Source organism: Montipora capricornis, chromosome 9, assembly GCF_036669925.1.
Source record: "Montipora capricornis isolate CH-2021 chromosome 9, ASM3666992v2, whole genome shotgun sequence".
NCBI lineage: Eukaryota > Metazoa > Cnidaria > Anthozoa > Scleractinia > Acroporidae > Montipora > Montipora capricornis.
Window position 1 is genome coordinate 35,611,087 of NC_090891.1, and position 15,000 is coordinate 35,626,086.

Genomic DNA, 15,000 nt, shown 5'->3' on the forward strand with positions numbered 1-15,000 from the left:
AGTGACCAATCAATCCTCTACGAAATGTAAAAACAAACTTAGGAACATGTGAACCTGAAGTATCGCAAGTCATAATGCTGACAAACAAAAAGCGAAGGAAATGGGTCATAAATATGAAGTTTTACTATCTGAATGATTTTGGGTTAGATTGAAGCGATATATTGTTGAAAAATCCAAAGCTACCTCTCTTCGTGTTAATGGGTAATGTAAACAATCTTCGCACTGGTGAGGCGTAGTAATAAATTGGGTTAACCAGGAACCAGTTATTTTAAACTGAGCTAGTACCGGTAACTGCCGAGGTTCACATGTAACACAAGTAATGGAAGATTCACGGAAAACGGAATTTGAAATGTCATGCAGTGGCATTTGAAGTTAAAATAGGTATTTGTAGACTTTATGCTTTGATGTATTGTGCTCATAAACAAGTATCTGTTCTTCTCTCTAATGGATAATATTCCTTGATAGGCTTCTCACCGTTTTCAGAGAGTTCGCGTTCACATTTCTATCTTTATTTGTCGAGAGTTTCAATAGACGAAGCGAAATAAATATGACAGACCACACTACAGTATTTTATCTTTTCTCCTGCCCTTACCATTCCGGAAACGAAACACTGTTTGAAATAGTTTCTTGTTGCCAAGTGTGTTCTATTTAACTTTTCTTTGTCTGGTTCGACTCGCAACCATATTTGGTAAATCACGTGACCAAAACAGAAAATGCCTAAAAACTCAGCGAGTTAACTATGTTTTTCACAAATTTTTAACGCAACAGTATGAGAACATTTTAACACCAAATCTGTAGCATGGATTTTAAAAATACATATTTCTCCAAAAAAGTATGACGTCATAAGGCCCTCCTTTGATACAGTTTTCAAAATATCAGTTCCATTTTTTTGTCCAAATAGAAATTCTATGCTAAAGTTTACGAAGAATAATGGGACGGTTCCCATCCGGTCAAAAAACAGCCTCTTCTTTTCGTTTCCTGAGAGTGTTTTCATGTTTTTTCACTGAAACGCACGGTAGAGGACTGGGACTAGTTGCGCATGCTCTTTCTGATTGAAGTGATTTCAGAATATCATTAAAACAGTTACTTCAAATAACCATTCAGCAACCTTTTTTGTAGGGCTCCTTACAAAAAAGCTTCCTTAGCAACCATCGCGTCGTCTTTCTGTTGTTACGTACCACCCCCCTTAATAACAGCATTGCGCACACACAAATACCAACTCCACTGTCTGTTCAGTATCTTTTGCGTGCTCACAGCCGCACCAGCGAGGCACGGACAACTGGATTTGCCTCTTAAGGCCAAACCGTTGAACTACCGAACAAGTCCCGGCCCTTCTCTATGGCATTAGGCCATTTCCGAGTTCATGTCTGCCTCCTCTTTTTTGTGATGGTAATTAGTTCTACTTTACATCTGAATGAAAACTAATTTTCGTAGCAAAAACTTCGCACTTGGACTCGCTTTGAAGGGGAGGCAGACATGAACTCGGAACTAGCCGGGCCTATTATCTGCAGAATTTCAAGTAATTCAATGCACGCCCAATTTTGATATCCAATTAAACTCCAGTTGGACTACCTAACACTTCCTTCACTGTGGCACCACTTATGTCCAGAATTGCAAGTAATTTTGATATCCAACATTAAGAGTCACCTTATGTATCAGTATTCGCGTTATTTATAGGTTACGGTAATATAGTTCACGGGACACTTTGCGACGTCAATTGTCCGTATTTCCAGACACGAGTTATATTGAATTTGGGGAGAACTGACAAGGGAACGCTCACCCTGCTAGCAGAGCCTTTCTTTTGCTTGCTCGATTTTGGCGTTCTCGAGAAAGGCTCTGCATGAATCGAGTAAGATCTTTATTGAATATGCGCTGCATGTTGCCAGGATACAGTCTCGAACCCAAGCCTAATATGCCAGATCTCGCCGCCATCTTGGTTTTTCATGGTACAGCGGGCTCAATTATAACCATCGGTTTTGTCACTAAACGGACGCTCGCACTGGAAAAACCGGTTTGACGAGAGAAAACAAGATTGACTAGTCCAGAAGTTCGGGCTGCAGCGGCTTCAAAGAGTTGACGCGATTCGGGCAGAGCTTACTTTTCTCCTCCTCAGTAAAGAAAAAGACAAAAGGAGGCTCTGCTCGCAGGGTGGGGAACGCTTCGCGACATGTATTGAAATGGACGTGTATTTTCCTTGTTATGTATTCAGTACTTGTTATTTTAAATTTAAAGAAATTTAAGACGTATTTCAACACAATGGAAGCGGCATTTCCTCTTCTTCTATTTGTCTACCACACTCAAAAGTGAATGCGGCACCTTCTAAGTTACACAAAGCAAGAGATTGCGAGATGTTATTGTTACGCAGATGTATGGATTCTTTCTGGCGCCGAGAATAGCATTTGTCTTGTTTCTTTATCGGTACTTACACATGCTCTCCCTGTGATCAGATGGTGTGCGAGCCTAAGCGGATAAATTCTTAAAGCGGATTACTCAAGATTACAATTCCATCATATTATCACACAACGAGAATGACATTTTCTTTATATGTAGCCAGTAGCATAGCTTATAACTTACTTAGCCACTTTAGGTCGCTGAGGAAACCGCTTGCATATTCTTAGCGCTCAAGAAAAATGAATGGACTGAGCATGTTTCTATAAAGCGATAAAAGGAGGCGAGGCACTTGTGCGGTTCTTCGCTTTTAATCCTCGTGGTCGAATTCGCGCAATTTAAAAAATTCACTTTGCTTATTTTTACATCATTCTGAAGTTATCTTAAGGGCGCGTTCGATTGATCCTATTCCCGAGTAAGAATACGTGGAATGATTATTTAAAACGGTATGTCTGGCGTTTTGAAGCAACAAGGCAAATAAAGATACGTTTAAAATAGCATTTTAGCAGGTGTTGACAGTTTTAATGTGAATTTCCGTAAAAACAAAATATCGCTAACTTCTATTTCATGTGTTTCTGTTCCGGAATACGGTCAAGCGTACGCACCCTAAGTCTGCACGCCTTTTAACTAAATTTCCTATTTTGATTTCAAACACAGAATTGCAAAGTCAAACTTAATCTTCCTAAGCACGCCAACGACTAAGATGCCCCCCTTTATGCCAAGAAGCTTCCGTTTTGATGTTTTTGTATTATCAAGGAGGCTTCCTGATCTTGGGGAAGCTTTCCAAAGCTGAAGTCAACAGGAGAGGGAACTATCACCTTTTTCACAAACTAGTCTAAATGCACGGGCCTGTTCCCCTTGCTTCTTCAATTGTTTAGACAAAGACAAAGAAATGCAGTATAAACTGCTTATTGGTTTGATCTCAATGACAGTGATAATGATGACGATGATGATGATTGAATGAGCATGTTTCCGCTGCAAGCGTTTTCTTAACACAGAAACGGGTCTATCAACTGAGTTGATATGGTTAACTGACCACCGTCAAGAAAGTCGAAAGCTGACGTTTCGAGCATTAGCCCGTCGTCAGAGCGAATCTGTTCATGTTATCGATGTTTGCTATATCGCCGCCAATAGCGTAGCTCCATCTTTCACTATAAAACGCTAACAACCCATAATTCGTATTATATCATTGGGTCAGTATAAGTTATTTTGAATTTTCCGGCGTCCTCAAATTCTAGATATTTTAAGCCCTCACCTTAACGAGACTGCCTATTCACGAAAGAGTATTCTTCGAACCAAGCCCTTGTTATTATCTTTTTCCTTTGACGGGGAATTATAAGATCTCGATGCATTAAAATAGCGAAGTTAATGCATTAGAACAAGTGTTTTATTTCAAAAGATCAATTACCGTAATTAAATTGGACAAAGTATCGGAATGTGTGTCTGAGGAATACTAGTCCATCCAACCCAACTCTAAATATTGATATGCGCTCGTTATTTTAATTAGTTATATAGAAATAACTGCCTTTACAATACGCAATATTGACTTTGGCACTCGTTTATGAATGTCAGATGGACAGGGTTGAGTCTTGTGACATCATCGCGGTATTTAGTGGTAATGAAAAACAATAAAACTTAACAACGGGCATATTAGTTGCCACAACCAGAAATAAACAACTTTATAAAATAATTAGGATAGTACGCGCACTCTCATTGGTCAACAGCTGTGTTTAGATGAGAGTATGGAAACAATATGGAAACACGTCTGTGACATCACACGAATTTTGATTGGTTATGTTTGATTGGTTGGTAGGAAATATAAGCGTGTGTCAAGAAAACCTGTTTCAATCAAGAAGTAAAAACGCCAGCATTTTTCTTCATTTGTTGAATTATCTTTGAGAAATGTTTTATAAAAGCAACACAGGACTTTTTCCGTGTTTCCATAGACTCATCTAAACACGACGGGGATTTGGGAGAACTCGAGACAGTTATACAAACCCGAGACGCAGTCGAGGGTTTGCATAACTGTCTCGAGTTCTCCCAACTCCCCGTCGTGTTTAGATGAGGCTATGGAAACACAGAAAAAAGTCCTCTATTGCTTAAGTAAACAATTCCTTTGGTTGAATTCTGTTAATCTAGTGGTTAACCCTTCGACTCCCAGGAGTGATGCGTATGTAAATTCTCTTTACAATTTCAATGAAATATCATACAGACAGGTATTGAGAATGACCATTATTATCAGCTTAAGAGGGGTGATCTTGATATAATACCAAATTCTCGTGACTACCTAACAAAGACCTCTATGGTACAAGTTGGGAGAAATGAACGTTTCGATCGTGGGAATGAAGTTTCGATCGTGGAAATGAATGGGTAAAAGCGGGCGCTGAATTTGCGGAGAAACTGAGAAACATTCCACTGATTTTGTTCTGTAATTTGTCGAATTCAGATACGCCTTTTATATTGTCTGTCCGATGAGCGTCAAGAGTCAAATACCATTGTCTTTAAATAATAATTTTAAAGGTTTCAATACAGATTCTTTCGTTTAGTGTTCTTTTGATTCAAGTATTGGTTGGGAATGCGGGGGAAGAGGTGATATTTGGGTGAAGACGTACGTGAACCGCCTTGTTCTCTCCACTAGGCTTTATTAGGAAGTGAGCCGTTTTCCCTTTAACTTGTCTTCAGTGACAAAACCACATTTATATTGCTAAGTATCTTTTCTCCATTCATAGAGGTGGTTAGATTAAAAATCTGGGTGACACTACTTTCCAGGCATGCGAAATGTTCTCTTCCGGTTGCTTCGAACCAATGTTTCTCATTTGTTTCTCATTTCCATTACAATGTAATCTAAGGTGAATGCAAGGCAATTTCGGGTTAAAACTACAAAATAGCCCGAAATTGCCTCACATACATGCTAGATTATATTGTAATGCAAATGAGAAAAACTAACCGTGGAAAGGACCATTGGCCGATTTGCGCTCGCGACGCAAGCATTAGGGTAAGAAACATGCGCAGGTGCATTGACTTGACCTCACTCGTCACTCATGTCTTTTGCTCTAACAAAAACGCTACTGAGTCTGCGCATGTTGCCTAGGTTTTTGCATTCGGCGCACGAAAACTTGCCGTTGACTTTATTTGCTAATCTGTTTTCAAATGGTCTCTTCAGTAATACTGAGTTGCCAGTTTGACCAATCTACTTCCCAACTGTCAGGGTCTGGATCTGACGAATGATGTCATGAAAACCGTGTTTAATTGTAGTTGATATTATAAAAGAATTGGGTTTCAGACAAGTGAACCTTTTGTAGCTGCAGGTCATCATAATTTGGACTTACTAACGGCATCACATACTTAAATGACAAAAGTTGAAGATACATTGTAACTGGAAAGCCAGTTCCAGCTGACAGTAAGACTGAATTTAAATCTCCATTAAAAGGTTAACAAAGTGGATTTGAAATGCCTAATGTAAAATGATATCGTTTCTGTGATTTCGAAGGATTTCAAAAGCTAAATCATTTTCTGGAAGTGTAAGAACATGAATTCGAAATTTAATCTGACAGTAATTCTCCTTGTACAAATTCGCTTATACCCTATCAGTCGTCGTGAATACGGAAATTTCACGAAGAGGGACTTAAGGCTCTAAAAGCCAGCATTTCACGGAACTAAGATTTTTTAATCAAAACACAGTTTATTTATTTATTTATTTATTACAATTTAATGCCATCAAAGGTAACACATACTAATAAGAATAATATTAATAGCCATATGGATAATCCGTAAAGGAGTCCAGGACCCCATAAAAAAGAACAGATCACCAATGAATATACACTAATACAAAATACGAAAATACAGTAGTAAAATCAAAATAAAATCAATAATTCAACAATGGATAACTAATTTAATGTATGGTCCAATAAAAACTTCTTAACTCCCCGCTTAAAAATATTTACACTTACTGCCTTACGAATATCGTAGGGCAGAAGATTCCAGGAGTCAACTATCCTATGAAAAAAACTATATTTGAGTGGATTTGTTCTTGCATATTTCTTTTTAAGAGATAGATCATCGTATTTCCTAAATGAATAATGGTCAGCATCAGAATAAAAATCAATGTAAGAATCAATATTGACATTGCTTATTCCATTGAGAGCTTTATATAAAAAAGTAACATCAGCTAGAATTCTCCTGTTTTTAAGTGACATCAAATTTAGCTTCTTTAAACGGGTCTCATAATTGTCCTCAGTCTTCAAAATGAACTTGGTTGCTCTTCTTTGTACTTTTTCAACTTTTTCTATGTTTTTTTGGTATAGGGTGACCATACCACAGAGCAGTATTCAACATTCGATCGAACCAATGAGCAGTAGAGAGTTCTCAGAGTCTTAGTATCGTCCAGACCTCTACACGTCCTTTTAATTAACCCTAACATTCTGTTTGCTTTCGACACAATAAAATCAATGTGCGAGTTCCAGTTAAAATTATCAGTAGTTGTAACTCCCAAGTCTTTGAATTCTTTAACTTCTTCCAAAGGAGAATTATCCAAGGAATAATTAGAGACTAAAGGTTGCCTTTTCTTTGTTAATCTCATAACTTTGCACTTTTTGACATTAAAAACCATGGCATTGCGAATACTCCACTGATGAAGATTATCCAAGTCCCGCTGAAAACAAAATTGATCACTAGCATCATCAATGACTCTTGAAACTTTACAATCATCAGCAAAAAGCGCAATAGTATTTCCAGGAAGAACGACATCTGGTAAGTCACTAATAAAAACTACAAAAAATAACGGCCCCAAAATGGAGCCCTGTGGCACACCAGACGGAACTTCTAACCAGGTGGAGGAGACACCATCCAACACAGTTCTTTGCCAACGATTACTCAAGTCACTCTCACACCACTGTAGTAGGGAGCCAGAAATTCCAAAACTACAGAGCTTCCGCAGTAAGATTGAATGATACACTCTGTCAAAAGCCTTGGAGAAGTCCAAGAAAGCAACATCCACCTGTCGTCCCTCGTCCAAAGCTGTGACCCATCGATGATGAGTGAGGACCAATTATGTCTCACAAGATTTCCCCTTTACGAATCCATGCTGCCACTCAGATAAATAAGGCGAAACATGTGCATAAATAGCAGTATGCACAAGACGCTCCAAACATTTTGCTGGAATAGGTAACAGGGAAATTGATCTGTAATTTTCCACAAATTCCTTATTATTGTTCTTATGTATTGGAGTGATGTTAGCGGATTTCCACAAAGTGGGCATGACTCCTGACCTTAGAGATAGATTAAACAAATGTGACAAGGGAACCGACAGTTCCTCCGCACAGATTTGTAGAATTCTGGATGGTATGTTATCCACACCAGGTGATTTATGGATGTCATGCCTTCTTAAAATTCCCTGCACTTCAAGTGCTGTGGTTGTAACGTTCAGTAACAAGTTTGGATTCACAACATCTATAGTCGGGTTGTTAACATCAACTGAATCTATTGAATAAATTGAGTGGAAGAACTTATTAAAAAGTTCCACCTTGGAAGACGTATCTGTAGAACAAACATTATCATAAATAACAGTCTCTGGAATTCTCTTAGTTTTAGATTTAACGGAGTAAAATGCCCAGAAATGTTTAGGATTGTCCTGAAGTTTCCCAGACAGAGATTTAAGATAGTTATAATAACTTGTATTAATAAGTCTCTTGGTTTCCTATTGTTTCAGTGTTCAAGTGTTTCAGTGTTCAGTTTCTGTCCGTAGCCAGAATAGAATTCTAGCAAAGACAATCTCAGGGACACGATCATCTTTTATGATTTTATGCATGACTAGACCTTTTAACTGATGGTATATATTATTTGCTAACACGACGTAACACTTGAAGACTTTTTATTTGTAAACCATTAGATATTTTACCCGGGCGAGTGCCTCGGTTCGAGTTATTTTGGCTACGTACCTCCGTTTTTTGATTTTTTTTTCCTCCTTAGTTTATTTAGGTTTTTCATATTTTTAGTTACTGTAGAAAACTGTGAACGCTTCTAAATTTTGAAATCTTTTTTCAAAAGAACCTTACTTCAAAACGAATTTTAAATAAACTTGTCTTCATACTTTTATTTCATCCAGTAGGACAGTCATGTTCCTTTCGGAGGAATTCAACGAGGGTCATTTAATAATAATTTCATAGACTGCATTTTTTTCATTTTCCTCAGTCTCCGCAGTTTCTTACTCGTATTTTATAAATATTAAAGCAAGCGAATCCAACCCAATGAAAAGAATGCTGTCTGCTGTCTTTTAAGGAGAATGAGAAGAAATGGGGAGAACCCGAAGGAAAAAACAACACCTTTCTAAGTGGAGATGTGAACCATTAAATTAAACCCATGAATAGCATCAGCTAGGAATTTGAACACCATATAGTGTCATTCTCACTCTTCTTTAATCTTCCTTCAACTCTTGATTTTCAGTGCTCGATATGCGAACGACTTGATGTAAAATAGGGCTAAAAAAACAACAACTTCACCATGGCAACGCCCACTTGTTCCCTTTCTGTTAAAGAGGAGAATGACGTAATTATGGTCATCGTTTTCATGATAAATGTAATATCTCCATATTGAAAGCAGTACACAGCAAATAAGTGCATGATAATAATGCAAGGCTGGTTGTACGGCTGGTGGTTTTGATTGTAAAAAATAAATATTTATCTGTAATCGTATACATATATCTATCTATATATAGATTCACACATTTATCCGTAATCTTATACATAGTTTTCTTATGGCTTATATTTGAATTTCAAAAAATTGTAACGGCAAATCAATCAACTCTCTGAAGAAGTCAGGCAATGCCTGACGAAATATTGGTAAAATATATCTCCTCACAGCCGTACAACCAGTCTTGCATTATTATTTTGTTTTAGTCTATTTCGGCTGGTTAGATCCCCCAAGATCCGGCAGTTCTGCTTTGTTCACCTGGCACGTGCGTAAAAAATTGTTTACGAGTAACGTTAAGTCTAGAAGGGAACAGCAGGAGTTAGCAGTCTTGATTAGCCGTTTTTTAACTAACGTCAGCCCATACAAGCTGCTTCCTTCAGTTCGGCAAGCTCGTGCGTGTTCATGAAAGGAACTGAGACATCTTGACGTGAGCCTGGCTTCACTTAATTGAGATAACGTGCTTTTAACAGATGGACTGACGCAGAAATACCTCTTGCTTTCCATTACCAGTGACGGCGGAGCCGGGGGCTGGAGGGGAGGGGGGGGATTTAGCTTTCCCCTCCTCCCACAATTTCAATCAAAAATTAAAAATAATTAGTAAAAGATCTGTCATTTTGCGGTTGATCCACGTTTATTTTCTTTATATCTCGTCGAGAATGCTAAAAGTAGCCTTTTCGAGCTTCAAGATTTCAAAATTTTCTGGCGGAGAATTTCCCCAGAAACCCCCTACAAGTTAGCTTCTCCGGCGCTTGCTTGTCCCCCCCCCCCCCCCCCCCCCACCCCCGCAATAAAAAATACGCTCTGCCGTCCCTGCTCCGGAGAGCACGAGGTTTTGGGGTGCTCCGGCTTTTCCCTCTCATCATAAATCGACATTTGATCTATTCTGCTGGACTTTGCATTCTGTCCAAATGGTAGAGCACATATTCTCGCCTATATACTGAAAATTGAAACTTAAATTGACAGACTATATTATTCATGATTATTATTATTATTATTATTATTATTATTACTATTATTAGCGTTTTCAGGGCCGTAGCCAGAAAAAAAATATGACTGAGGCAATGTCCGTGGTTAAATTATCTTTGGAAGTATTTTAAGTGTTTATGATGAGTACGTATTAAAGACAACACTGGTATCACGCTATATTTTAAAATTTCACGAAAAAATGACTGAGGCAAGTGCCTCGGTTTGCCTCATACTGGCTACGGCCCTGGTTTTATAAGACTTTGAAAACCGAAAAATGCCAGAGATAGTTTCTTTACGTGCTCTTATCTGCATTTTAGCAAATATTATTTTAATTGCCGCTTTTATCTAAAGGAGGGGCTATTAAATTGAAGGGATTAAAACTGACGTCAAGAAAGGAGAATTGACGTCATTAATATTGTTAGTCGACCAGATGGCAAAATTTTAACTGAGTTCTAAAAGTCTTCCTGTCACAAGTTACAACTAAGCCTAAGAGAAGAAATAAGTTATTTAAATTGATAGCATTTTGAACCAGCTGCGTACCATTCAGTAATTTTTCTTTGATCGAGGCCAAGTGTAATACTAAAAGTACAAATCGGTTTACTGTTGATGTAACGTTATTTGTCGTAGTAAGTAGCTAAAGTGTTTTCGCTTGACGTAAAGGTAGCGATCTTGGATGTGTAAAAAGACAAAACTCGTCCATGTTGTCCCTCGCATCCTCATGCCCCAGGTGGTTTCACCGGAGAAAATCCCTGGGGTTAAGTGCTTCTCGCATTTGTGGTTAAGTAGAACGTAGGTGCTGACTAACATTTCCGCCCTCGAAATTCATTAGTGAGAGGTAAATAATTTTATCGATCTTTTGGTCTTTGTAAACCTTTGGACGAAAAAAGCCTATAGCTTTGTGTAAGAAACTATGTTGTCCTCAGCTATAGCTACCTGACCTGAAATGTTTTCCATGGTTGGAGTTAAAGCTTACTGCTTTTGAATGTTAATGCAAAAATAGTTAGCATGAAGTCTTCATGACAATTTTACATGAGATAAATCCTCCGGTCTCGTTGTCATTCAAAGGCTCGGTCACTAAGCTCAGAACTTTGTGACAGGGAATACATGAAATTTCGTATAATTCATTTTAGTCGTTAATTTTATTATTTTCCGCCAAATGCCATTGAAAATGATCATCAGAAAAATGTACTCGTGTGGCTGGGAGTCCGTCACACACCACGATGCTCTTGCGAGGAACCTCTTTGTAAAAAGAGCAGAACGTTTTAGTATTATCAAGATAACTAAAGCAAATGACACACCTCAAAGTGATCCGAATATACTGGGGTAGACTTTCATATACCGGACCAAAATGGCGGCAGACAAACGAACCATTGTTATTCTGATGAGGCCTTGTTGATTAGGTAGTATGTTAGCTTTGTTCTTTTGTGTTATGGACGTTAATTATTCCGGATCCGGTATATGATAGACAAGTCAAATGGTCATTTCGACGAATCAGTATTTGTCAATGCTTTTCTTGTCACTGTACTCAGCAATGTGATTTCGTTATCGTTGATAGGTAAAGGAACACACGAGTCACAAGGGACAACGCAGTCGGAACTTATCCCCGTTACAAGTTGACACTCCAGGCCTCCCCCTTCCCGCCATGAATGTTCATATCAAAAGAACATCATGGTCTGAAAATTTAACGGCTTTGTGCGGTGAAGAAATCATTTACTGAACCCGAATTTTCATCAACAGCTTGATTTTCCTACTTCAGTAGAGGGACGTGCTTACTCAGAGGCACAAATGGCAAAAAAAAAACAGAAAGGTGAAACATCATATAAACACCAACCCGGTGTGGCCAACACATCACGTATGTGCAAAACCATTTCACTCAGTCAATTAGCAGCCATGGGCAACTGTTTCGGCCTTGGTGAGACCTCATCAGCATGGCGTAGCTAACATATCAGGCGGGTGTTTTAGGCACCCCTTTAAGTGACAGCAGCCAATGACCCAGAGCGCGCAACCGTCAATGTATTCGTGTCAAGGTCTTTCCATGAACCGAGTTATTTTAAGATTGATTTTACTGTGAAACCGACCTTTGTAGAAACTAGTCAATAACTTCCCTTGGGATTATGAATAGTCTTTCGTGTGAGTCGTGCAGTGACAATTGTTCGCTCGTGGTGTGGGAGGTTGCAAATGCTCCTCATAATGCTGCAGTTCAGTCACATTTCAGAGAGAACATCAGTAAATCTCACGGCGAATAGTAGAACATTCTCCCTGATCTCCTGGCCGGATACTTGTGACCATGGTTGTCGCTTACTAATCCGTGCCTTCATCAGTTTTCCGGGCACGTGACTTGGACAGTTGCCACTTGAAAACCAAATGTCACACATCAGTTCAAATACTCACATAACCAGTACAGTACTCAATACAAATATTGATTTAATTTTAGAAAGTGCCGTAAGAAGTGACTGAAAAGAAGCGAGTCGCCAACAGACAAGGTCATCCATGATGGGTGGCAGATGATCTCTTTGCAGTCTTCTTTTTATATACTATACGGCACTTAAAAATCTCCCTTTTTCTCTTCAGGTGTCCCCTTCCAATGAAAGCGACGTATTCCAAATAGTATACCAGCATTATTCACTGGATTGTTGATTCTCCGTTGGTAATTCCGAAAATTCGTTCAGATTGGTAGTTACGTAATTGCGGAGTTTTTTTTAGTATGAGCTCTGTATCATGTCACTTAGTTAAGCTTTCAAAGAAGCTTCCCGTTCAGTTTGCGATTGTTAACATTATGCTTGTCACCATTTTTACCCACGCACAGCTGCCCACACAAGAACATAAATAAAGATACTTGTAAACAATTTTTTTATGCAAGGACGAGCTCAAGAAAGTAGGAGTGCCGGATCTTGGGAGATTTAACCAGCATATAATTTGTAGACTAAAAACAAAATAATAACGCAAGCCTGGTTGTACCGCTGTGAGGATATATATGGTTTTTGTTTTTACAACATCCATAAATAAAGAACACTTTTTTTACGCGAGACACTTGGTCGTTGGAAGTTCATCATGTGCTTAAAAGACAAACCTCTCATTAATAGTTCGGATAAAAGCAATAGCTCCGCTCACAAACCGGCACCCCATGCTTTCCAACGTTCGGAGGGTTTAGGCCCGGATTCCGGGTATATGCAGGCCGCCTTTTACTCTGTGAAGTTTAGTCAAAAGAAGAATCCATATCTTCCGCAATGGTTAGCAGCGACATCGAAAAAAAAACCCGACCCTATTTAAAATTGTTCAAGTTGTTAAGAGCTGCATATTTCAAGTGCATTTTAATTAATAACGTTCTTTTGAGATTATGGCCTCCTGTTGAGATTTTGCCTCAGTGTTTTTGGAGACATTTTATTCATCATACCTGGCCACCTTTCAGTTTTCTCTATGTCTGAGTAGAATGCGCAAATGATGTTTTAAAATCAGTGAAAAACACGAAAAAATGAGTGCTGTTTGTTATTTCAATGAGATCATTTAATATTTACTGTTTTGTGATGTTTGGGAAAGGAAGGATGGAAATCGATTCGATATAAATTCAGACTGATTTTGCCTAAACTCTTCGCCTTAATTTAAAGACTCGGATGATCGACTCAACCCTAACCCTAACCTTAGGGTTAAGTTAGTCCAGTTAGTTAGGGTTAGTCTAGGCAGACGACTTGTTAAGAAATTGTATCAGGCGTACCTTTTCGAACCCTTCTAAAGAAAGGTACGCCTGATCGCGGGTTAGTATAAATACACAACATTGAAAGCTATACTGTTGAAAATGAACTCAAGTTTATCTATACTGAGACAAATAATACCGGAGATGGAACAATATCGATGGTACGGCGATCGTAATTTAGGTCCAAGGACCGTGTTTCTTGCCAGAGACTGCACATAAATGTGAACCTATAATTTCAAAAAAAGACACTTCTTGATTTTTTTTTGCGGGAAAAGTCTAACTTCACAGAAGGTCCAGCTCGAGTTCTATTTTGTGTTCGTCGTCTTTCCTGAATGGCAACGTGCCGCTAATTTCCGGTGAAATCTGACTGGCTCACATTTATAGCATGACACAAAAAAATATCACTTTTGACAGGTGGGCAGGCGTACCTTTTAGAAAAGTACGCCTGATCACACGTATATCCAAGCACGTATGTTGTATAAGCCCTAGTGCCAGTGATCTTGTTAAACTTTAACTGCCGCTATTTTATAACCAAACGATACAAAAAATTTTGGGTGAAATGCAAGACATAACAAGACTTCGTTGACCCTTGAAAGGAAATTGCTCCAATTTTCTGAGTATTTTTATATTGATTCTGTCATTCCAATATAAAATGCAAAAATTTGCATAAAGTCAAAGACATTGGATCATGTATAAAAATGAAATTTACTCATCAATACCAAACTCCAATAGATATGTGTTTTTGGAAACCAAAATATATTTTTAGGCTTTCTGTTTATAAAAGCGGAGAGTTCCCCGATATGCTCAAGCGTTAATACGTCGTTGCGTTTGTAACAAGCATTGCCGTCTTTATAGGGGTGACTGCATGAGCTGCTTGTCTCTGATCGCTCAAGTTGAGCACGCAAGGTGTGATTGCTAGCAACCGACTGATCGACGAATGCAGAGATAGCAATCGAATGATTGCCACTACTAGTTCGATGAAATAAAAACAATTATTCAAGAAAAAAAAACATTGAAATAAAACTTAATTGTTCCTAGAATTTTTAATTTAGATTACTTTGTGTATGTATGAGGGATGTATTAACTTATAACCAAAGTATTTTTTGTATTCTCCAAGTCTAATGCAACCTTCTTTTAAAAGTCACCAGTATCCAGTCGATTATTCTCGACACAGCATTCAAATTCCCTTTTTAATTTGTTCATATAGCAACGTGTCAATAAATAGCTGATGAGTCAGAGTAACCGACGGAGTAAACAGATGTCCCATT

At 38.4% G+C, this 15,000-nt stretch overlaps 1 protein-coding gene and 1 pseudogene across 1 annotated transcript in view; one reads left to right on the forward strand and one right to left on the reverse strand.

The window, feature by feature from the left end:
- The window catches only part of LOC138016011 (telomerase reverse transcriptase-like), a 12,512-nt gene extending 11,954 nt beyond the window's left edge, over positions 1 to 558 (forward strand). The window contains exon 7 of the mRNA XM_068863174.1: positions 1 to 558. This exon is cut by the window's left edge and continues 784 nt beyond it. The gene's annotated coding sequence lies outside the window, so the exon portion shown is untranslated.
- A 5,717-nt stretch (positions 559 to 6,275) lies between these two features.
- Positions 6,276 to 7,003, reverse strand: LOC138017545 (uncharacterized; annotated as a pseudogene).
- Positions 7,004 to 15,000: the final 7,997 nt, after the last annotated feature.